We start from the raw sequence: 21965 nt of genomic DNA on the forward strand, positions 1-21965 counted from the left end.
GTGATCACGTTACTGGTTATTTCCAAAAGTCAGTGAAACACATCCCGACCCAATGTCTCTAGGCTACGATGCAATCTTTCAGCTTTGTATTTGGCTTTCATTTGCATTTTTCTAGACAGTCAAAAACAAAAGAGTAATTCTTTTCAAAAGTGAAAGAATGAAGGATTTCCAAGAAAAAAAACAAAAGCGGCTTCCAGTCAAGACCACAACAATGGTTTGAAGATACAATGCAATGTCAGGCTTGCATTGAACCAGCCATGGTAAGACAGAGTCACCATAGGTTACATCGAGCCAGCCAGGAGTTAACCCTAGAATCTTCTGATCCGTAGTCAGACACGTTATCCATTGCGCCACTGGCCCTATGTGAGCAATCAATTGAGACCATAATGCACAATCTCCAGAATCATGATAGTTTGGCTGAAAATGGAAATGATGGGAACATAGAGTGAGAAGCTTTGGCCATTCATCACAAAAAGATGTCCCATAAGTCGCAAGACTTGGTATGTGTTTAATTTGAAACAAGCACTATGTTTGACAGTTATCTGGATCATGAGCCATGGTCTCTGTAGTGAGTAAAGACTTGTGCTATTTGATTTTGTGATCAATTTTAAAGTTAAAAGCAACATGAAGTAAAATTAAGGGGAGCTTGTATAGGTCATAACTGTCAGAGGCTACCACCCACAAATAACAAGCTACAATAACCTCACTGGACGTCAGCATAGTGTCAAAAGAAGTGCCCCGTGTGAGGGTCGAACTCACGACCTTCAGATTATGAGACTGACGCGCTACCTACTGCGCCAACGAGGCCAGGATAGACCTGCTGGTGCAACGTTTTACGTCCCAGAACAACAAAATATTATGCATCGTTCAATGTGCCTGGGTGGGCTTCTTGTGATCACGTTACTGGTTATTTCCAAAAGTCAGTGAAACACATCCCGACCCAATGTCTCTAGGCTACGATGCAATCTTTCAGCTTTGTATTTGGCTTTCATTTGCATTTTTCTAGACAGTCAAAAACAAAAGAGTAATTCTTTTGAAAATTGAAAGAATGAAGGATTTCCATGAACAAAAACAAAAGTGGCTTCCAGTCAAGACCACAACAATGGTTTGAAGTTACGATTCAATGTCAGGCTTGAATTGAACCACCTATGGTAAGACGGAGTCAATATAGGTTACATCGAGCCAGCCAGGAGTTGAACCTAGAATCTTCTGATCCGTAGTCAGACGCGTTATCCATTGCGCCACTGTCCCTATGTGAGGAATCAATTGAGACCATAATGCACAGTCTCCAGAATCATGATAGTTTGGTTGAAAATGGAAATGATTGGAACATAGAGTGAGAAGCTTTGGCCATTTATCACAAAAAGATGTCCCATAAGTCACAAGACTTGGTATGTGTTTAATTTGAAACAAGCACTATGTTTGACAGTTATCTGGATCATGAGCCATGGTCTCTGTAGTGAGTAAAGACTTGTGCTATTTGATTTTGTGATCAATTTTAAAGTTAAAAGCAACATGAAGTAAAACTAAGGGGAGCTTGTATAGGTCATAACTGTCAGAGGCTACCACCCACAAATAACAAGCTACAATAACCTCACTGGACGTCAGCATAGTGTCAAAAGAAGTGCCCCGTGTGAGGGTCGAACTCACGACCTTCAGATTATGAGACTGACGCGCTACCTACTGCGCCAACGAGGCCGGGATAGACCTGCTGGTGCAACGTTTTACGTCCCAGAACAACAAAATATTATGCATCGTTCAATGTGCCTGGGTGGGCTTCTTGTGATCACGTTACTGGTTATTTCCAAAAGTCAGTGAAACACATCCCGACCCAATGCCTCTAGGCTACGATGCAATCTTTCAGCTTTGTATTTGGCTTTCATTTGCATTTTTCTAGACAGTCAAAAACAAAAGAGTAATTCTTTTAAAAATTGAAAGAATGAAGGATTTCCATGAACAAAAACAAAAGCGGCTTCCAGTCAAGACCACAACAATGGTTTGAAGATACAATGCAATGTCAGGCTTGCATTGAACCAGCCATGGTAAGACAAAATCACCATAGGTTACATCGAGCCAGCCAGGAGTTGAACCTAGAATCTTCTGATCCGTAGTCAGACGCGTTATCCATTGCGCCACTGGCCCTATGTGAGCAATCAATTGAGACCATAATGCAAAGTCTCCAGAATCATGATAGTTTGGTTGAAAATGGAAATGATGGGAACATAGAGTGAGAAGCTTTGGCCATTTATCACAAAAAGATGTCCCATAAGTCACAAGACTTGGTATGTGTTTAATTTGAAACAAGCACTATGTTTGACAGTTATCTGGATCATGAGCCATGGTCTCTGTAGTGAGTAAAGACTTGTGCTATTTGATTTTGTGATCAATTTTAAAGTTAAAAGCAACATGAAGTAAAAATAAGGGGAGCTTGTATAGGTCATAACTGTCAGAGGCTACCACCCACAAATAACAAGCTACAATAACCTCACTGGACGTCAGCATAGTGTCAAAAGAAGTGCCCCGTATGAGGGTCGAACTCACGACCTTCAGATTATGAGACTGACGCGCTACCTACTGCGCCAACGAGGCCAGGATAGACCTGCTGGTGCAACGTTTTACGTCCCAGAACAACAAAATATTATGCATTGTTCAATATGCCTGGGTGGGCTTCTTGTGATCACGTTACTGGTTATTTCCAAAAGTCAGTGAAACACATCCCGACCCAATGCCTCTAGGCTACGATGCAATCTTTCAGCTTTGTATTTGGCTTTCATTTGCATTTTTCTAGACAGTCAAAAACAAAAGAGTAAGTCTTTTGAAAATTGAAAGAATGAAGGATTTCCATGAACAAAAACAAAAGCGGCTTCCAGTCAAGACCACAACAATGGTTTGAAGTTACAATGCAATGTCAGGCTTGAATTGAACCAGCTTTGGTAAGACGGAGTCAATATAGGTTACATCGAGCCAGCCAGGAGTTGAACCTAGAATCTTCTGATCCGTAGTCAGACGCATTATCCATTGCGCCACTGGCCCTATGTGAGCAATCAATTGAGACCATAATGCACAGTCTCCAGAATCATGATAGTTTGGTTGAAAATGGAAATGATGGGAACATAGAGTGAGAAGCTTTAGCCATTCATCACAAAAAGATGTCCCATAAGTCGCAAGACTTGGTATGTGTTTAATTTGAAACAAGCACTATGTTTGACAGTTATCTGGATCATGAGCCATGGTCTCTGTAGTGAGTAAAGACTTGTGCTATTTGATTTTGTGATCAATTTTAAAGTTAAAAGCAACATGAAGTAAAATTAAGGGGAGGTTGTATAGGTCATAACTGTCAGAGGCTACCACCCACAAATAACAAGCTACAATAACCTCACTGGACGTCAGCATAGTGTCAAAAGAAGTGCCCCGTGTGAGGGTCGAACTCACGACCTTCAGATTATGAGACTGACGCGCTACCTACTGCGCCAACGAGGCCAGGATAGACCTGCTGGTGCAACGTTTTACGTCCCAGAACAACAAAATATTATGCATCGTTCAATGTGCCTGGGTGGGCTTCTTGTGATCACGTTACTGGTTATTTCCAAAAGTCAGTGAAACACATCCCGACCCAATGTCTCTAGGCTACGATGCAATCTTTCAGCTTTGTATTTGGCTTTCATTTGCATTTTTCTAGACAGTCAAAAACAAAAGAGTAATTCTTTTGAAAATTGAAAGAATGAAGGATTTCCATGAACAAAAACAAAAGTGGCTTCCAGTCAAGACCACAACAATGGTTTGAAGTTACGATTCAATGTCAGGCTTGAATTGAACCACCTATGGTAAGACGGAGTCAATATAGGTTACATCGAGCCAGCCAGGAGTTGAACCTAGAATCTTCTGATCCGTAGTCAGACGCGTTATCCATTGCACCACTGTCCCTATGTGAGGAATCAATTGAGACCATAATGCACAGTCTCCAGAATCATGATAGTTTGGTTGAAAATGGAAATGATTGGAACATAGAGTGAGAAGCTTTGGCCATTTATCACAAAAAGATGTCCCATAAGTCACAAGACTTGGTATGTGTTTAATTTGAAACAAGCACTATGTTTGACAGTTATCTGGATCATGAGCCATGGTCTCTGTAGTGAGTAAAGACTTGTGCTATTTGATTTTGTGATCAATTTTAAAGTTAAAAGCAACATGAAGTAAAACTAAGGGGAGCTTGTATAGGTCATAACTGTCAGAGGCTACCACCCACAAATAACAAGCTACAATAACCTCACTGGACGTCAGCATAGTGTCAAAAGAAGTGCCCCGTGTGAGGGTCGAACTCACGACCTTCAGATTATGAGACTGACGCGCTACCTACTGCGCCAACGAGGCCAGTATAGACCTGCTGGTGCAACGTTTTACGTCCCAGAACAACAAAATATTATGCATCGTTCAATGTGCCTGGGTGGGCTTCTTGTGATCACGTTACTGGTTATTTCCAAAAGTCAGTGAAACACATCCCGACCCAATGTCTCTAGGCTACGATGCAATCTTTCAGCTTTGTATTTGGCTTTCATTTGCATTTTTCTAGACAGTCAAAAACAAAAGAGTAATTCTTTTGAAAATTGAAAGAATGAAGGATTTCCAAGAAAAAAAACAAAAGCGGCTTCCAATCAAGACCACAACAATGGTTTGAAGATACAATGCAATGTCAGGCTTGCATTGAACCAGCCATGGTAAGACAGAGTCACCATAGGTTACATCGAGCCAGCCAGGAGTTAACCCTAGAATCTTCTGATCCGTAGTCAGACACGTTATCCATTGCACCACTGGCCCTATGTGAGCAATTAATTGAGACCATAATGCACAATCTCCAGAATCATGATAGTTTGGCTGAAAATGGAAATGATGGGAACATAGAGTGAGAAGCTTTGGCCATTCATCACAAAAAGATGTCCCATAAGTCGCAAGACTTGGTATGTGTTTAATTTGAAACAAGCACTATGTTTGACAGTTATCTGGATCATGAGCCATGGTCTCTGTAGTGAGTAAAGACTTGTGCTATTTGATTTTGTGATCAATTTTAAAGTTAAAAGCAACATGAAGTAAAATTAAGGGGAGGTTGTATAGGTCATAACTGTCAGAGGCTACCACCCACAAATAACAAGCTACAATAACCTCACTGGACGTCAGCATAGTGTCAAAAGTAGTGCCCCGTGTGTGGGCCGAACTCACGACCTTCAGATTATGAGACTGACGCGCTACCTACTGCGCCAACGAGGCCAGGATAGACCTGCTAGTGCAACGTTTTACGTCCCAGAACAACAAAATATTATGCATCGTTCAATGTGCCTGGGTGGGCTTCTTGTGATCACGTTACTGGTTATTTCCAAAAGTCAGTGAAACACATCCCGACCCAATGTCTCTAGGCTACGATGCAATCTTTCAGCTTTGTATTTGGCTTTCATTTGCATTTTTCTAGACAGTCAAAAACAAAAGAGTAATTCTTTTGAAAATTGAAAGAATGAAGGATTTCCATGAACAAAAACAAAAGCTGCTTCCAGTCAAGACCACAACAATGGTTTGAAGTTACGATTCAATGTCAGGCTTGAATTGAACCACCTATGGTAAGACGGAGTCAATATAGGTTACATCGAGCCAGCCAGGTGTTGAACCTAGAATCTTCTGATCCGTAGTCAGACGCATTATCCATTGCGCCACTGGCCCTATGTGAGCAATCAATTGAGACCATAATGCACAGTCTCCAGAATCATGATAGTTTGGTTGAAAATGGAAATGATGGGAACATAGAGTGAGAAGCTTTGGCCATTTATCACAAAAAGATGTCCCATAAGTCACAAGACTTGGTATTTGTTTAATTTGAAACAAGCACTATGTTTGACAGTTATCTGGATCATGAGCCATGGTCTCTGTAGTGAGTAAAGACTTGTGCTATTTGATTTTGTGATCAATTTTAAAGTTAAAAGCAACATGAAGTAAAACTAAGGGGAGCTTGTATAGGTCATAACTGTCAGAGGCTACCACCCACAAATAACAAGCTACAATAACCTCACTGGACGTCAGCATAGTGTCAAAAGAAGTGCCCCGTGTGAGGGTCGAACTCACGACCTTCAGATTATGAGACTGACGCGCTACCTACTGCGCCAACGAGGCCAGGATAGACCTGCTGGTGCAACGTTTTACGTCCCAGAACAACAAAATATTATGCATCGTTCAATGTTCCTGGGTGGGCTTCTTGTGATCACGTTACTGGTTATTTCCAAAAGTCAGTGAAACACATCCCGACCCAATGTCTCTAGGCTACGATGCAATCTTTCAGCTTTGTATTTGGCTTTCATTTGCATTTTTCTAGACAGTCAAAAACAAAAGAGTAATTCTTTTCAAAATTGAAAGAATGAAGGATTTCCAAGAAAAAAAACAAAAGCGGCTTCCAGTCAAGACCACAACAATGGTTTGAAGATACAATGCAATGTCAGGCTTGCATTGAACCAGCCATGGTAGGACAGAGTCACCATAGGTTACATCGAGCCAGCCAGGAGTTAACCCTAGAATCTTCTGATCCGTAGTCAGACACGTTATCCATTGCGCCACTGGCCCTATGTGAGCAATCAATTGAGACCATAATGCACAATCTCCAGAATCATGATAGTTTGGCTGAAAATGGAAATGATGGGAACATAGAGTGAGAAGCTTTGGCCATTCATCACAAAAAGATGTCCCATAAGTCGCAAGACTTGGTATGTGTTTAATTTGAAACAAGCACTATGTTTGACAGTTATCTGGATCATGAGCCATGGTCTCTGTAGTGAGTAAAGACTTGTGCTATTTGATTTTGTGATCAATTTTAAAGTTAAAAGCAACATGAAGTAAAATTAAGGGGAGGTTGTATAGGTCATAACTGTCAGAGGCTACCACCCACAAATAACAAGCTACAATAACCTCACTGGACGTCAGCATAGTGTCAAAAGAAGTGCCCCGTGTGAGGGTCGAACTCACGACCTTCAGAATATGAGACTGACGCGCTACCTACTGCACCAACGAGGCCAGGATAGACCTGCTGGTGCAACGTTTTACGTCCCAGAACAACAAAATATTATGCATCGTTCAATGTGCCTGGGTGGGCTTCTTGTGATCACGTTACTGGTTATTTCCAAAAGTCAGTGAAACACATCCCGACCCAATGCCTCTAGGCTACGATGCAATCTTTCAGCTTTGTATTTGGCTTTCATTTGCATTTTTCTAGACAGTCAAAAACAAAAGAGTAATTCTTTTTAAAATTGAAAGAATGAAGCATTTCCATGAACAAAAACAAAAGCGGCTTCCAGTCAAGACCACAACAATGGTTTGAAGTTACCATTCAATGTCAGGCTTGAATTGAACCAGCTATGGTAAGACGGAGTCAATATAGGTTACATCGAGCCAGCCAGGAGTTGAACCTAGAATCTTCTGATCCGTAATCAGACGCATTATCCATTGCGCCACTGGCCCTATGTGAGCAATCAATTGTGACCATAATGCACAGTCTCCAGAATCATGATAGTTTGGTTGAAAATGGAAATGATGGGAACATAGAGTGAGAAGCTTTGGCCATTTATCACAAAAAGATGTCCCATAAGTCACAAGACTTGGTATGTGTTTAATTTGAAACAAGCACTATGTTTGACAGTTATCTGGATCATGAGCCATGGTCTCTGTAGTGAGTAAAGACTTGTGCTATTTGATTTTGTGATCAATTTTAAAGTTAAATGCAACATGAAGTAAAAATAAGGGGGGCTTGTATAGGTCATAACTGTCAGAGGCTACCACCCACAAATAACAACCTAAAATAACCTCACTGGACGTCAGCATAGTGTCAAAAGAACTGTCCCGTGTGAGGGTCGAACTCACGACCTTCAGATTATGAGACTGACGCGCTACCTACTGCGCCAACGAGGCCAGGATAGACCTGCTGGTGCAACGTTTTACGTCCCAGAATAACAAAATATTATGCATCGTTCAGTGTGCCTGGGTGGGCTTCTTGTGATCACGTTACTGGTTATTTCCAAAAGTCAGTGAAACACATCCCGACCCAATGTCTCTAGGCTACGATGCAATCTTTCAGCTTTGTATTTGGCTTTCATTTGCATTTTTCTAGACAGTCAAAAACAAAAGAGTAATTCTTTTCAAAATTGAAAGAATGAAGGATTTCCAAGAAAAAAAACAAAAGCGGCTTCCAGTCAAGACCACAACAATGGTTTGAAGATACAATGCAATGTCAGGCTTGCATTGAACCAGCCATGGTAAGACAGAGTCACCATAGGTTACATCGAGCCAGCCAGGAGTTAACCCTAGAATCATCTGATCCGTAGTCAGACACGTTATCCATTGCGCCACTAGCCCTATGTGAGCAATCAATTGAGACCATAATGCACAATCTCCAGAATCATGATAGTTTGGCTGAAAATGGAAATGATGGGAACATAGAGTGAGAAGCTTTGGCCATTCATCACAAAAAGATGTCCCATAAGTCGCAAGACTTGGTATGTGTTTAATTTGAAACAAGCACTATGTTTGACAGTTATCTGGATCATGAGCCATGGTCTCTGTAGTGAGTAAAGACTTGTGCTATTTGATTTTGTGATCAATTTTAAAGTTAAAAGCAACATGAAGTAAAATTAAGGGGAGGTTGTATAGGTCATAACTGTCAGAGGCTACCACCCACAAATAACAAGCTACAATAACCTCACTGGACGTCAGCATAGTGTCAAAAGAAGTGCCCCGTGTGAGGGTCGAACTCACGACCTTCAGATTATGAGACTGAAGCGCTACCTACTGCGCCAACGAGGCCAGGATAGACCTGCTGGTGCAACGTTTTACGTCCCAGAACAACAAAATATTATGCATCGTTCAATGTGCCTGGGTGGGCTTCTTGTGATCACGTTACTGGTTATTTCCAAAAGTCAGTGAAACACATCCCGACCCAATGTCTCTAGGCTACGATGCAATCTTTCAGCTTTGTATTTGGCTTTCATTTGCATTTTTCTAGACAGTCAAAAACAAAAGAGTAATTCTTTTGAAAATTGAAAGAATGAAGGATTTCCATGAACAAAAACAAAAGTGGCTTCCAGTCAAGACCACAACAATGGTTTGAAGTTACGATTCAATGTCAGGCTTGAATTGAACCACCTATGGTAAGACGGAGTCAATATAGGTTACATCGAGCCAGCCAGGAGTTGAGCCTAGAATCTTCTGATCCGTAGTCAGACGCGTTATCCATTGCGCCACTGTCCCTATGTGAGCAATCAAATGAGACCATAATGCACAGTCTCCAGAATCATGATAGTTTGGTTGAAAATGGAAATGATTGGAACATAGAGTGAGAAGCTTTGGCCATTTATCACAAAAAGATGTCCCATAAGTCACAAGACTTGGTATGTGTTTAATTTGAAACAAGCACTATGTTTGACAGTTATCTGGATCATGAGCCATGGTCTCTGTAGTGAGTAAAGACTTGTGCTATTTGATTTTGTGATCAATTTTAAAGTTAAAAGCAACATGAAGTAAAACTAAGGGGAGCTTGTATAGGTCATAACTGTCAGAGGCTACCACCCACAAATAACAAGCTACAATAACCTCACTGGACGTCAGCATAGTGTCAAAAGAAGTGCCCCGTGTGAGGGTCGAACTCACGACCTTCAGATTATGAGACTGACGCGCTACCTACTGCGCCAACGAGGCCAGGATAGACCTGCTGGTGCAACGTTTTACGTCCCAGAACAACAAAATATTATGCATCGTTCAATGTGCCTGGGTGGGCTTCTTGTGATCACGTTACTGGTTATTTCCAAAAGTCAGTGAAACACATCCCGACCCAATGTCTCTAGGCTACGATGCAATCTTTCAGCTTTGTATTTGGCTTTCATTTGCATTTTTCTAGACAGTCAAAAACAAAAGAGTAATTCTTTTCAAAATTGAAAGAATGAAGGATTTCCAAGAAAAAAAACAAAAGTGGCTTCCAATCAAGACCACAACAATGGTTTGAAGATACAATGCAATGTCAGGCTTGCATTGAACCAGCCATGGTAAGACAGAGTCACCATAGGTTACATCGAGCCAGCCAGGAGTTAACCCTAGAATCTTCTGATCCGTAGTCAGACACGTTATCCATTGCACCACTGGCCCTATGTGAGCAATCAATTGAGACCATAATGCACAATCTCCAGAATCATGATAGTTTGGCTGAAAATGGAAATGATGGGAACATAGAGTGAGAAGCTTTGGCCATTCATCACAAAAAGATGTCCCATAAGTCGCAAGACTTGGTATGTGTTTAATTTGAAACAAGCACTATGTTTGACAGTTATCTGGATCATGAGCCATGGTCTCTGTAGTGAGTAAAGACTTGTGCTATTTGATTTTGTGATCAATTTTAAAGTTAAAAGCAACATGAAGTAAAATTAAGGGGAGGTTGTATAGGTCATAACTGTCAGAGGCTACCACCCACAAATAACAAGCTACAATAACCTCACTGGACGTCAGCATAGTGTCAAAAGAAGTGCCCCGTGTGAGGGTCGAACTCACGACCTTCAGATTATGAGACTGACGCGCTACCTACTGCGCCAACGAGGCCAGGATAGACCTGCTGGTGCAACGTTTTACGTCCCAGAACAACAAAATATTATGCATCGTTCAATGTGCCTGGGTGGGCTTCTTGTGATCACGTTACTGGTTATTTCCAAAAGTCATTGAAACACATCCCGACCCAATGTCTCTAGGCTACGATGCAATCTTTCAGCTTTGTATTTGGCTTTCATTTGCATTTTTCTAGACAGTCAAAAACAAAAGAGTAATTCTTTTGAAAATTGAAAGAATGAAGGATTTCCATGAACAAAAACAAAAGCGGCTTCCAGTCAAGACCACAACAATGGTTTGAAGTTACGATTCAATGTCAGGCTTGAATTGAACCACCTATGGTAAGACCTAGTCAATATAGGTTACATCGAGCCAGCCAAGAGTTGAACCTAGAATCTTCTGATCCGTAGTCAGACGCGTTATCCATTGCGCCACTGGCCCTATGTGAGCAATCAATTGAGACCATAATGCACAGTCTCCAGAAACATGATAGTTTGGTTGAAAATGGAAATGATGGGAACATAGAGTGAGAAGCTTTGGCCATTTATCACAAAAAGATGTCCCATAAGTCACAAGACTTGGTATGTGTTTAATTTGAAACAAGCACTATGTTTGACAGTTATCTGGATCATGAGCCATGGTCTCTGTAGTGAGTAAAGACTTGTGCTATTTGATTTTGTGATCAATTTTAAAGTTAAAAGCAACATGAAGTAAAACTAAGGGGAGCTTGTATAGGTCATAACTGTCAGAGGCTACCACCCACAAATAACAAGCTACAATAACCTCACTGGACGTCAGCATAGTGTCAAATGAAGTGCCCCGTGTGAGGGTCGAACTCACGACCTTCAAATTATGAGACTGACGCGCTACCTACTGCGCCAACGAGGCCAGGATAGACCTGCTGGTGCAACGTTTTACGTCCCAGAACAACAAAATATTATGCATCGTTCAATGTTCCTGGGTGGGCTTCTTGTGATCACGTTACTGGTTATTTCCAAATGTCAGTGAAACACATCCCGACCCAATGTCTCTAGGCTACGATGCAATCTTTCAGCTTTGTATTTGGCTTTCATTTGCATTTTTCTAGACAGTCAAAAACAAAAGAGTAATTCTTTTCAAAATTGAAAGAATGAAGGATTTCCAAGAAAAAAAACAAAAGCGGCTTCCAGTCAAGACCACAACAATGGTTTTTAGATACAATGCAATGTCAGGATTGCATTGAACCAGCCATGGTAAGACAGAGTCACCATAGGTTACATCGAGCCAGCCAGGAGTTAACCCTAGAATCTTCTGATCCGTAGTCAGACACGTTATCCATTGCGCCACTGGCCCTATGTGAGCAATCAATTGAGACCATAATGCACAATCTCCAGAATCATGATAGTTTGGCTGAAAATGGAAATGATGGGAACATAGAGTGAGAAGCTTTGGCCATTCATCACAAAAAGATGTCCCATAAGTCGCAAGACTTGGTATGTGTTTAATTTGAAACAAGCACTATGTTTGACAGTTATCCGGATCATGAGCCATGGTCTCTGTAGTGAGTAAAGACTTGTGCTATTTGATTTTGTGATCAATTTTAAAGTTAAAAGCAACATGAAGTAAAATTAAGGGGAGGTTGTATAGGTCATAACTGTCAGAGGCTACCACCCACAAATAACAAGCTACAATAACCTCACTGGACGTCAGCATAGTGTCAAAAGAAGTGCCCCGTGTGAGGGTCGAACTCACGACCTTCAGATTATGAGACTGACGCGCTACCTACTGCGCCAACGAGGCCAGGATAGACCTGCTGGTGCAACGTTTTACGTCCCAGAACAACAAAATATTATGCATCATTCAGTGTGCCTGGGTGGGCTTCTTGTGACCACGTTACTGGTTATTTCCAAAAGTCAGTGAAACACATCCCGACCCAATGTCTCTAGGCTACGATGCAATCTTTCAGCTTTGTATTTGGCTTTCATTTGCATTTTTCTAGACAGTCAAAAACAAAAGAGTAATTCTTTTAAAAATTGAAAGAATGAAGCATTTCCATGAACAAAAACAGCTTCCAGTCAAGACCACAACAATGGTTTTGAAGTTACAATGCAATATCAGGCTTGCATTGAACCAGCTATGGTAAGACGGAGTCACCATAGGTTACATCGAGCCAGCCAGGAGTTGAACCTAGAATCTTCTGATCTGTAGTCAGATCCATTATACATTGCGCCACTGGCCCTATGTGAGCAATCAATTGAGACCATAATGCAGTCTCCAGAATCATGATAGTTTGGTTGAAAACGGAAATGATGGGAACATAGAGTGAGAAGCTTTGGCCATTTATCACAAAAAGATGTCCCATAAGTCACAAGACTTGGTATGTGTTTAATTTGAAACAAGCACTATGTTTGACAGTTATCTGGATCATGAGCCATGGTCTCTGTAGTGAGTAAAGACTTGTGCTATTTGATTTTGTGATCAATTTTAAAGTTAAAAGCAACATGAAGTAAAACTAAGGGGAGCTTGTATAGGTCATAACTGTCAGAGGCTACAACCCACAGATAACAAGCTACAATAACCTCACTGGACATCAGCATAGTGTCAAAAGAAGTGCCCCGTGTGAGGGTCGAACTCACGACCTTCAGATTATGAGACTGACGCGCTACCTACTGCGCCAACGAGGCCAGGATAGACCTGCTGGTGCAACGTTTTACGTCCCAGAACAACAAAATATTATGCATTGTTCAATGTGCCTGGGTGGGCTTCTTGTGATCACGTTACTGGTTATTTCCAAAAGTCAGTGAAACACATCCCGACCCAATGTCTCTAGGCTACGATGCAATCTTTCAGCTTTGTATTTGGCTTTCATTTGCATTTTTCTAGACAGTCAAAAACAAAAGAGTAATTCTTTTGAAAATTGAAAGAATGAAGCATTTCCATGAACAAAAACAAAAGCGGCTTCCAGTCAAGACCACAACAATGGTTTGAAGTTACGATTCAATGTCAGGCTTGAATTGAACCACCTATGGTAAGACGGAGTCAATATAGGTTACATCGAGCCAGCCAGGAGTTGAACCTAGAATCTTCTGATCCGTAGTCAGACGCGTTATCCATTGCGCCACTGGCCCTATGTGAGCAGTCAATTGAGACCATAATGCACAGTCTCCAGAATCATGATAGTTTGGTTGAAAATGGAAATGATGGGAACATAGAGTGAGAAGCTTTGGCCATTTATCACAAAAAGATGTCCCATAAGTCACAAGACTTGGTATGTGTTTAATTTGAAACAAGCACTATGTTTGACAGTTATCTGGATCATGAGCCATGGTCTCTGTAGTGAGTAAAGACTTGTGCTATTTGATTTTGTGATCAATTTTAAAGTTAAAAGCAACATGAAGTAAAACTAAGGGGAGCTTGTATAGGTCATAACTGTCAGAGGCTACCACCCACAAATAACAAGCTACAATAACCTCACTGGACGTCAGCATAGTGTCAAAAGAACTGCCCCGTGTGAGGGTCGATCGCATGACCTACAGATTATGAGACTGACGCGCTACCTACTGTGCCAACGAGGCCAGGATAGACCTGCTGGTGCAACGTTTTACGTCCCAGAATAACAAAATATTATGCATCATTCAGTGTGCCTGGGTGGGCTTCTTGTGACCACGTTACTGGTTATTTCCAAAAGTCAGTGAAACACATCCCGACCCAATGTCTCTAGGCTACGATGCAATCTTTCAGCTTTGTATTTGGCTTTCATTTGCATTTTTCTAGACAGTCAAAAACAAAAGAGTAATTCTTTTGAAAATTGAAAGAATGAAGCATTTCCATGAACAAAAACAGCTTCCAGTCAAGACCACAACAATGGTTTTGAAGTTACAATGCAATATCAGGCTTGCATTGAACCAGCTATGGTAAGACAGAGTCACCATAGGTTACATCGAGCCAGCCAGGAGTTGAACCTAGAATCTTCTGATCTGTAGTCAGATCCATTATACATTGCGCCACTGGCCCTATGTGAGCAATCAATTGAGACCATAATGCAGTCTCCAGAATCATGATAGTTTGGTTGAAAACGGAAATGATGGGAACATAGAGTGAGAAGCTTTGGCCATTTATCACAAAAAGATGTCCCATAAGTCACAAGACTTGGTATGTGTTTAATTTGAAACAAGCACTATGTTTGACAGTTATCTGGATCATGAGCCATGGTCTCTGTAGTGAGTAAAGACTTGTGCTATTTGATTTTGTGATCAATTTTAAAGTTAAAAGCAACATGAAGTAAAACTAAGGGGAGCTTGTATAGGTCATAACTGTCAGAGGCTACCACCCACAGATAACAAGCTACAATAACCTCACTGGACATCAGCATAGTGTCAAAAGAAGTGCCCCGTGTGAGGGTCGAACTCACGACCTTCAGATTATGAGACTGACGCGCTACCTACTGCGCCAACGAGGCCAGGATAGACCTGCTGGTGCAACGTTTTACGTCCCAGAACAACAAAATATTATGCATCGTTCAATGTGCCTGGGTGGGCTTCTTGTGATCACGTTACTGGTTATTTCCAAAAGTCAGTGAAACACATCCCGACCCAATGTCTCTAGGCTACGATGCAATCTTTCAGCTTTGTATTTGGCTTTCATTTGCATTTTTCTAGACAGTCAAAAACAAAAGAGTAATTCTTTTGAAAATTGAAAGAATGAAGCATTTCCATGAACAAAAACAAAAGCGGCTTCCAGTCAAGACCACAACAATGGTTTGAAGTTACGATTCAATGTCAGGCTTGAATTGAACCAACAATGGTAAGACGGAGTCAATAGAGGTTACATCGAGCCAGCCAGGAGTTGAACCTAGAATCTTCTGATCCGTAGTCAGACGCGTTATCCATTGCGCCACTGGCCCTATGTGAGCAGTCAATTGAGACCATAATGCACAGTCTCCAGAATCATGATAGTTTGGTTGAAAATGGAAATGATGGGAACATAGAGTGAGAAGCTTTGGCCATTTATCACAAAAAGATGTCCCATAAGTCACAAGACTTGGTATGTGTTTAATTTGAAACAAGCACTATGTTTGACAGTTATATGGATCATGAGCCATGGTCTCTGTAGTGAGTAAAGACTTGTGCTATTTGATTTTGTGATCAATTTTAAAGTTAAAAGCAACATGAAGTAAAACTAAGGGGAGCTTGTATAGGTCATAACTGTCAGAGGCTACCACCCACAAATAACAAGCTACAATAACCTCACTGGACGTCAGCATAGTGTCAAAAGAAGTGCCCCGTGTGAGGGTCAAACTCACGACCTTCAGATTATGAGACTGACGCGCTACCTACTGCGCCAACGAGGCCAGGATAGACCTGCTGGTGCAACGTTTTACGTCCCAGAACAACAAAATATTATGCATCGTTCAATGTGCCTGGGTGGGCTTCTTGTGATCACGTTACTGGTTATTTCCAAAAGTCAGTGAAACACATCCCGACCCAATGTCTCTAGGCTACGATGCAATCTTTCAGCTTTGTATTTGGCTTTCATTTGCATTTTTCTAGACAGTCAAAAACAAAAGAGTAATTCTTTTAAAAATTGAAAGAATGAAGCATTTCCATGAACAAAAGCGGCTTCCAGTCAAGACCACAACAATGGTTTGAAGTTACAATGCTATGTCAGGCTTGCATTGAATCAGCTATGGTAAGACGGAGTCACCATAGGTTACATCGAGCCAGCCAGGAGTTGAACCTAGAATTTTCTGACGCGTTATCCATTGCGCCACTGGCCCTATGTGAGCAATCAATTGAGACCATAATGCACAATCTCCAGAATCATGATAGTTTGGCTGAAAATGGAAATGATGGGAACATAGAGTGAGAAGCTTTGGCCATTTATCACAAAAAGATGTCCCATAAGTCGCAAGACTTGGTATGTGTTTAATTTGAAACAAGCACTATGTTTGACAGTTATCTGGATCATGAGCCATGGTCTCTGTAGTGAGTAAAGACTTGTGCTATTTGATTTTGTGATCAATTTTAAAGTTAAAAGCAACATGAAGTAAAACTAAGGGGAGCTTGTATAGGTCATAACTGTCAGAGGCTACCACCCACAAATAACAAGCTACAATAACCTCACTGGACGTCAGCATAGTGTCAAAAGAAGTGCCCCGTGTGAGGGTCGAACTCACGACCTTCAGATTATGAGACTGACGCGCTACCTACTGCGCCAACGAGGCCAGGATAGACCTGCTGGTGCAACGTTTTACGTCCCAGAACAACAAAATATTATGCATTGTTCAATGTGCCTGGGTGGGCTTCTTGTGATCACGTTACTGGTTATTTCCAAAAGTCAGTGAAACACATCCCGACCCAATGCCTCTAGGCTACGATGCAATCTTTCAGCTTTGTATTTGGCTTTCATTTGCATTTTTCTAGACAGTCAAAAACAAAAGAGTAATTATTTTAAAAATTGAAAGAATGAAGGATTTCCATGAACAAAAACAAAAGCAGCTTCCAGTCAAGACCACAACAATGGTTTGAAGATACAATGCAATGTCAGGCTTGCATTGAACCAGCCATGGTAAGACAGAGTCACCATAGGTTACATCGAGCCAGCCAGGAGTTGAACCTAGAATCTTCTGATTAGTCAGACGCGTTATCCATTGCGCTACTGGCCCTACGTGAGCAATCAATTGAGACCATAATGCACAGTCTCCAGAATCATGATAGTTTGGTTGAAAATGGAAATGATGGGAACATAGAGTGAGAAGCTTTGGCCATTTATCACAAAAAGATGTCCCATAAGTCACAAGACTTGGTATGTGTTTAATTTGAAACAAGCACTATGTTTGACAGTTATCTGGATCATGAGCCATGGTCTCTGTAGTGAGTAAAGACTTGTGCTATTTGATTTTGTGATCAATTTTAAAGTTAAAAGCAACATGAAGTAAAACTAAGGGGAGCTTGTATAGGTCATAACTGTCAGAGGCTACCACCCACAAATAACAAGCTACAATAACCTCACTGGACGTCAGCATAGTGTCAAAAGAAGTGCCCCGTGTGAGGGTCGAACTCACGACCTTCAGATTATGAGACTGACGCGCTACCTACTGCGCCAACGAGGCAGGGATAGACCTGCTGGTGCAACGTTTTACGTCCCAGAACAACAAAATATTATGCATTGTTCAATGTGCCTGGGTGGGCTTCTTGTGATCACGTTACTGGTTATTTCCAAAAGTCAGTGAAACACATCCCGACCCAATGCCTCTAGGCTACGATGCAATCTTTCAGCTTTGTATTTGGCTTTCATTTGCATTTTTCTAGACAGTCAAAAACAAAAGAGTAATTCTTTTAAAAATTGAAAGAATGAAGGATTTCCATGAACAAAAACGGCTTCCAGTCAAGACCACAACAATGGTTTGAAGACACAATGCAATGTCAGGCTTGCATTGAACCAGCCATGGTAAGACAGAGTCACCATAGGTTACATCGAGCCAGCCAGGAGTTGAACCTAGAATCTTCTGATCCGTAGTCAGACGCGTTATCCATTGCGCCACTGGCCCTATGTGAGCAATCAATTGAGACCATAATGCACAATCTCCAGAATCATGATAGTTTGGCTGAAAATGGAAATGATGGGAACATAGAGTGAGAAGCTTTGGCCATTTATCACAAAAAGATGTCCCATAAGTCGCAAGACTTGGTATGTGTTTAATTTGAAACAAGCACTATGCTTGACAGTTATCTGGATCATGAGCCATGGTCTCTGTAGTGAGTAAAGACTTGTGCTATTTGGTTTTGTGATCAATTTTAAAGTTAAAAGCAACATGAAGTAACACTAAGGGGAGCTTGTATAGGTCATAACTGTCAGAGGCTACCACCCACAAATAACAAGCTACAATAACCTCACTGGACGTCAGCATAGTGTCAAAAGAAGTGCCCCGTGTGAGGGTCGAACTCACGACCTTCAGATTATGAGACTGACGCGCTACCTACTGCGCCAACGAGGCCGGGATAGACCTGCTGGTGCAACGTTTTACGTCCCAGAACAACAAAATATTATGCATCGTTCAATGTGCCTGGGTGGGCTTCTTGTGATCACGTTACTGGTTATTTCCAAAAGTCAGTGAAACACATCCCGACCCAATGTCTCTAGGCTACGATGCAATCTTTCAGCTTTGTATTTGGCTTTCATTTGCATTTTTCTAGACAGTCAAAAAGAAAAGAGTAATTATTTTAAAAATTGAAAGAATGAAGGATTTCCATGAACAAAAACAAAAGCGGCTTCCAGTCAAGACCACAACAATGGTTTGAAGATACAATGCAATGTCAGGCTTGCATTGAACCAGCCATGGTAAGACAGAGTCACCATAGGTTACATCGAGCCAGCCAGGAGTTGAACCTAGAATCTTCTGATCCGTAGTCAGACGCGTTATCCATTGCGCCACTGGCCCTATGTGAGCAATTAATTGAGACCATAATGCACAGTCTCCAGAATCATGATAGTTTGGTTGAAAATGGAAATGATGGGAACATAGAGTGAGAAGCTTTGGCCATTTATCACAAAAAGATGTCCCATAAGTCACAAGACTTGGTATGTGTTTAATTTGAAACAAGCACTATGTTTGACAGTTATCTGGATCATGAGCCATGGTCTCTGTAGTGAGTAAAGACTTGTGCTATTTGATTTTGTGATCAATTTTAAAGTTAAAAGCAACATGAAGTAAAACTAAGGGGAGCTTGTATAGGTCATAACTGTCAGAGGCTACCACCCACAAATAACAAGCTACAATAACCTCACTGGACGTCAGCATAGTGTCAAAAGAAGTGCCCCGTGTGAGGGTCGAACTCACGACCTTCAGATTATGAGACTGACGCGCTACCTACTGCGCCAACGAGGCCGGGATAGACCTGCTGGTGCAACGTTTTACGTCCCAGAACAACAAAATATTATGCATCGTTCAATGTGCCTGGGTGGGCTTCTTGTGATCACGTTACTGGTTATTTCCAAAAGTCAGTGAAACACATCCCGACCCAATGTCTCTAGGCTACGATGCAATCTTTCAGCTTTGTATTTGGCTTTCATTTGCATTTTTCTAGACAGTCAAAAACAAAAGAGTAATTCTTTTAAAAATTGAAAGAATGAAGCATTTCCATGAACAAAAGCGGCTTCCAGTCAAGACCACAACAATGGTTTGAAGTTACAATGCTATGTCAGGCTTGCATTGAATCAGCTATGGTAAGACGGAGTCACCATAGGTTACATCGAGCCAGCCAGGAGTTGAACCTAGAATTTTCTGACGCGTTATCCATTGCGCCACTGGCCCTATGTGAGCAATCAATTGAGACCATAATGCACAATCTCCAGAATCATGATAGTTTGGCTGAAAATGGAAATGATGGGAACATAGAGTGAGAAGCTTTGGCCATTTATCACAAAAAGATGTCCCATAAGTCGCAAGACTTGGTATGTGTTTAATTTGAAACAAGCACTATGTTTGACAGTTATCTGGATCATGAGCCATGGTCTCTGTAGTGAGTAAAGACTTGTGCTATTTGATTTTGTGATCAATTTTAAAGTTAAAAGCAACATGAAGTAAAACTAAGGGGAGCTTGTATAGGTCATAACTGTCAGAGGCTACCACCCACAAATAACAAGCTACAATAACCTCACTGGACGTCAGCATAGTGTCAAAAGAAGTGCCCCGTGTGAGGGTCGAACTCACGACCTTCAGATTATGAGACTGACGCGCTACCTACTGCGCCAACGAGGCCAGGATACACCTGCTGGTGCAACGTTTTACGTCCCAGAACAACAAAATATTATGCATTGTTCAATGTGCCTGGGTGGGCTTCTTGTGATCACGTTACTGGTTATTTCCAAAAGTCAGTGAAACACATCCCGACCCAATGCCTCTAGGCTACGATGCAATCTTTCAGCTTTGTATTTGGCTTTCATTTGCATTTTTCTAGACAGTCAAAAACAAAAGAGTAATTATTTTAAAAATTGAAAGAATGAAGGATTTCCATGAACAAAAACAAAAGCGGCTTCCAGTCAAGACCACAACAATGGTTTGAAGATACAATGCAATGTCAGGCTTGCATTGAACCAGCCATGGTAAGACAGAGTCACCATAGGTTACATCGAGCCAGCCAGGAGTTGAACCTAGAATCTTCTGATCCGTAGTCAGACGCGTTATCCATTGCGCCACTGGCCCTACGTGAGCAATCAATTGAGACCATAATGCACAGTCTCCAGAATCATGATAGTTTGGTTGAAAATGGAAATGATGGGAACATAGAGTGAGAAGCTTTGGCCATTTATCACAAAAAGATGTCCCATAAGTCACAAGACTTGGTATGTGTTTAATTTGAAACAAGCACTATGTTTGACAGTTATCTGGATCATGAGCCATGGTCTCTGTAGTGAGTAAAGACTTGTGCTATTTGATTTTGTGATCAATTTTAAAGTTAAAAGCAACATGAAGTAAAACTAAGGGGAGCTTGTATAGGTCATAACTGTCAGAGGCTACCACCCACAAATAACAAGCTACAATAACCTCACTGGACGTCAGCATAGTGTCAAAAGAAGTGCCCCGTGTGAGGGTCGAACTCACGACCTTCAGATTATGAGACTGACGCGCTACCTACTGCGCCAACGAGGCCGGGATAGACCTGCTGGTGCAACGTTTTACGTCCCAGAACAACAAAATATTATGCATTGTTCAATGTGCCTGGGTGGGCTTCTTGTGATCACGTTACTGGTTATTTCCAAAAGTCAGTGAAACACATCCCGACCCAATGCCTCTAGGCTACGATGCAATCTTTCAGCTTTGTATTTGGCTTTCATTTGCATTTTTCTAGACAGTCAAAAACAAAAGAGTAATTCTTTTAAAAATTGAAAGAATGAAGGATTTCCATGAACAAAAACAAAAGCGGCTTCCAGTCAAGACCACAACAATGGTTTGAAGACACAATGCAATGTCAGGCTTGCATTTAACCAGCCATGGTAAGACAGAGTCACCATATGTTACATCGAGCCAGCCAGGAGTTGAACCTAGAATCTTCTGATCCGTAGTCAGACGCGTTATCCATTGCGCCACTGGCCCTATGTGAGCAATCAATTGAGACCATAATCCACAATCTCGAGAATCATGATAGTTTGGCTGAAAATGGAAATGATGGGAACATAGAGTGAGAAGCTTTGGCCATTTATCACAAAAAGATGTCCCATAAGTCGCAAGACTTGGTATGTGTTTAATTTGAAACAAGCACTATGTTTGACAGTTATCTGGATCATGAGCCATGGTCTCTGTAGTGAGTAAATACTTGTGCTATTTGGTTTTGTGATCAATTTTAAAGTTAAAAGCAACATGAAGTAACACTAAG

At 41.4% G+C, this 21965-nt stretch overlaps 31 non-coding genes across 31 annotated transcripts; all 31 read right to left on the reverse strand.

The window, feature by feature from the left end:
• Nucleotides 1-734: 734 nt before the first annotated feature.
• Nucleotides 735-807, reverse strand: trnam-cau (transfer RNA methionine (anticodon CAU)). The gene has a single exon. It is a non-coding gene; the product is annotated as a tRNA-Met (tRNA).
• Nucleotides 808-1625: 818 nt separating this feature from the next.
• On the reverse strand, nt 1626-1698 carry trnam-cau (transfer RNA methionine (anticodon CAU)). The gene has a single exon. It is a non-coding gene; the product is annotated as a tRNA-Met (tRNA).
• A 371-nt stretch (nt 1699-2069) lies between these two features.
• On the reverse strand, nt 2070-2142 carry trnar-acg (transfer RNA arginine (anticodon ACG)). The gene has a single exon. It is a non-coding gene; the product is annotated as a tRNA-Arg (tRNA).
• Nucleotides 2143-2516: 374 nt separating this feature from the next.
• On the reverse strand, nt 2517-2589 carry trnam-cau (transfer RNA methionine (anticodon CAU)). The gene has a single exon. It is a non-coding gene; the product is annotated as a tRNA-Met (tRNA).
• A 371-nt stretch (nt 2590-2960) lies between these two features.
• On the reverse strand, nt 2961-3033 carry trnar-acg (transfer RNA arginine (anticodon ACG)). The gene has a single exon. It is a non-coding gene; the product is annotated as a tRNA-Arg (tRNA).
• Nucleotides 3034-3407: 374 nt separating this feature from the next.
• trnam-cau (transfer RNA methionine (anticodon CAU)) lies at nt 3408-3480 on the reverse strand. Its single transcript has one exon. It is a non-coding gene; the product is annotated as a tRNA-Met (tRNA).
• Nucleotides 3481-4298: 818 nt separating this feature from the next.
• Nucleotides 4299-4371, reverse strand: trnam-cau (transfer RNA methionine (anticodon CAU)). Its single transcript has one exon. It is a non-coding gene; the product is annotated as a tRNA-Met (tRNA).
• A 1709-nt stretch (nt 4372-6080) lies between these two features.
• Nucleotides 6081-6153, reverse strand: trnam-cau (transfer RNA methionine (anticodon CAU)). Its single transcript has one exon. It is a non-coding gene; the product is annotated as a tRNA-Met (tRNA).
• Nucleotides 6154-6971: 818 nt separating this feature from the next.
• trnam-cau (transfer RNA methionine (anticodon CAU)) lies at nt 6972-7044 on the reverse strand. The gene has a single exon. It is a non-coding gene; the product is annotated as a tRNA-Met (tRNA).
• An 818-nt stretch (nt 7045-7862) lies between these two features.
• Nucleotides 7863-7935, reverse strand: trnam-cau (transfer RNA methionine (anticodon CAU)). Its single transcript has one exon. It is a non-coding gene; the product is annotated as a tRNA-Met (tRNA).
• Nucleotides 7936-8753: 818 nt separating this feature from the next.
• On the reverse strand, nt 8754-8826 carry trnam-cau (transfer RNA methionine (anticodon CAU)). Its single transcript has one exon. It is a non-coding gene; the product is annotated as a tRNA-Met (tRNA).
• Nucleotides 8827-9644: 818 nt separating this feature from the next.
• Nucleotides 9645-9717, reverse strand: trnam-cau (transfer RNA methionine (anticodon CAU)). The gene has a single exon. It is a non-coding gene; the product is annotated as a tRNA-Met (tRNA).
• Nucleotides 9718-10535: 818 nt separating this feature from the next.
• trnam-cau (transfer RNA methionine (anticodon CAU)) lies at nt 10536-10608 on the reverse strand. The gene has a single exon. It is a non-coding gene; the product is annotated as a tRNA-Met (tRNA).
• Nucleotides 10609-10979: 371 nt separating this feature from the next.
• Nucleotides 10980-11052, reverse strand: trnar-acg (transfer RNA arginine (anticodon ACG)). Its single transcript has one exon. It is a non-coding gene; the product is annotated as a tRNA-Arg (tRNA).
• Nucleotides 11053-11426: 374 nt separating this feature from the next.
• On the reverse strand, nt 11427-11499 carry trnam-cau (transfer RNA methionine (anticodon CAU)). Its single transcript has one exon. It is a non-coding gene; the product is annotated as a tRNA-Met (tRNA).
• An 818-nt stretch (nt 11500-12317) lies between these two features.
• On the reverse strand, nt 12318-12390 carry trnam-cau (transfer RNA methionine (anticodon CAU)). The gene has a single exon. It is a non-coding gene; the product is annotated as a tRNA-Met (tRNA).
• An 811-nt stretch (nt 12391-13201) lies between these two features.
• trnam-cau (transfer RNA methionine (anticodon CAU)) lies at nt 13202-13274 on the reverse strand. The gene has a single exon. It is a non-coding gene; the product is annotated as a tRNA-Met (tRNA).
• A 371-nt stretch (nt 13275-13645) lies between these two features.
• Nucleotides 13646-13718, reverse strand: trnar-acg (transfer RNA arginine (anticodon ACG)). Its single transcript has one exon. It is a non-coding gene; the product is annotated as a tRNA-Arg (tRNA).
• A 1258-nt stretch (nt 13719-14976) lies between these two features.
• Nucleotides 14977-15049, reverse strand: trnam-cau (transfer RNA methionine (anticodon CAU)). Its single transcript has one exon. It is a non-coding gene; the product is annotated as a tRNA-Met (tRNA).
• A 371-nt stretch (nt 15050-15420) lies between these two features.
• On the reverse strand, nt 15421-15493 carry trnar-acg (transfer RNA arginine (anticodon ACG)). The gene has a single exon. It is a non-coding gene; the product is annotated as a tRNA-Arg (tRNA).
• Nucleotides 15494-15867: 374 nt separating this feature from the next.
• trnam-cau (transfer RNA methionine (anticodon CAU)) lies at nt 15868-15940 on the reverse strand. The gene has a single exon. It is a non-coding gene; the product is annotated as a tRNA-Met (tRNA).
• An 800-nt stretch (nt 15941-16740) lies between these two features.
• On the reverse strand, nt 16741-16813 carry trnam-cau (transfer RNA methionine (anticodon CAU)). Its single transcript has one exon. It is a non-coding gene; the product is annotated as a tRNA-Met (tRNA).
• Nucleotides 16814-17628: 815 nt separating this feature from the next.
• Nucleotides 17629-17701, reverse strand: trnam-cau (transfer RNA methionine (anticodon CAU)). Its single transcript has one exon. It is a non-coding gene; the product is annotated as a tRNA-Met (tRNA).
• A 365-nt stretch (nt 17702-18066) lies between these two features.
• trnar-acg (transfer RNA arginine (anticodon ACG)) lies at nt 18067-18139 on the reverse strand. The gene has a single exon. It is a non-coding gene; the product is annotated as a tRNA-Arg (tRNA).
• Nucleotides 18140-18513: 374 nt separating this feature from the next.
• trnam-cau (transfer RNA methionine (anticodon CAU)) lies at nt 18514-18586 on the reverse strand. Its single transcript has one exon. It is a non-coding gene; the product is annotated as a tRNA-Met (tRNA).
• A 371-nt stretch (nt 18587-18957) lies between these two features.
• trnar-acg (transfer RNA arginine (anticodon ACG)) lies at nt 18958-19030 on the reverse strand. The gene has a single exon. It is a non-coding gene; the product is annotated as a tRNA-Arg (tRNA).
• Nucleotides 19031-19404: 374 nt separating this feature from the next.
• Nucleotides 19405-19477, reverse strand: trnam-cau (transfer RNA methionine (anticodon CAU)). Its single transcript has one exon. It is a non-coding gene; the product is annotated as a tRNA-Met (tRNA).
• An 800-nt stretch (nt 19478-20277) lies between these two features.
• Nucleotides 20278-20350, reverse strand: trnam-cau (transfer RNA methionine (anticodon CAU)). Its single transcript has one exon. It is a non-coding gene; the product is annotated as a tRNA-Met (tRNA).
• A 371-nt stretch (nt 20351-20721) lies between these two features.
• On the reverse strand, nt 20722-20794 carry trnar-acg (transfer RNA arginine (anticodon ACG)). Its single transcript has one exon. It is a non-coding gene; the product is annotated as a tRNA-Arg (tRNA).
• Nucleotides 20795-21168: 374 nt separating this feature from the next.
• Nucleotides 21169-21241, reverse strand: trnam-cau (transfer RNA methionine (anticodon CAU)). The gene has a single exon. It is a non-coding gene; the product is annotated as a tRNA-Met (tRNA).
• Nucleotides 21242-21612: 371 nt separating this feature from the next.
• On the reverse strand, nt 21613-21685 carry trnar-acg (transfer RNA arginine (anticodon ACG)). Its single transcript has one exon. It is a non-coding gene; the product is annotated as a tRNA-Arg (tRNA).
• Nucleotides 21686-21965: the final 280 nt, after the last annotated feature.

Source organism: Nothobranchius furzeri, chromosome 18, assembly GCF_043380555.1.
Source record: "Nothobranchius furzeri strain GRZ-AD chromosome 18, NfurGRZ-RIMD1, whole genome shotgun sequence".
Classification (NCBI taxonomy): Eukaryota; Metazoa; Chordata; class Actinopteri; order Cyprinodontiformes; family Nothobranchiidae; genus Nothobranchius; species Nothobranchius furzeri.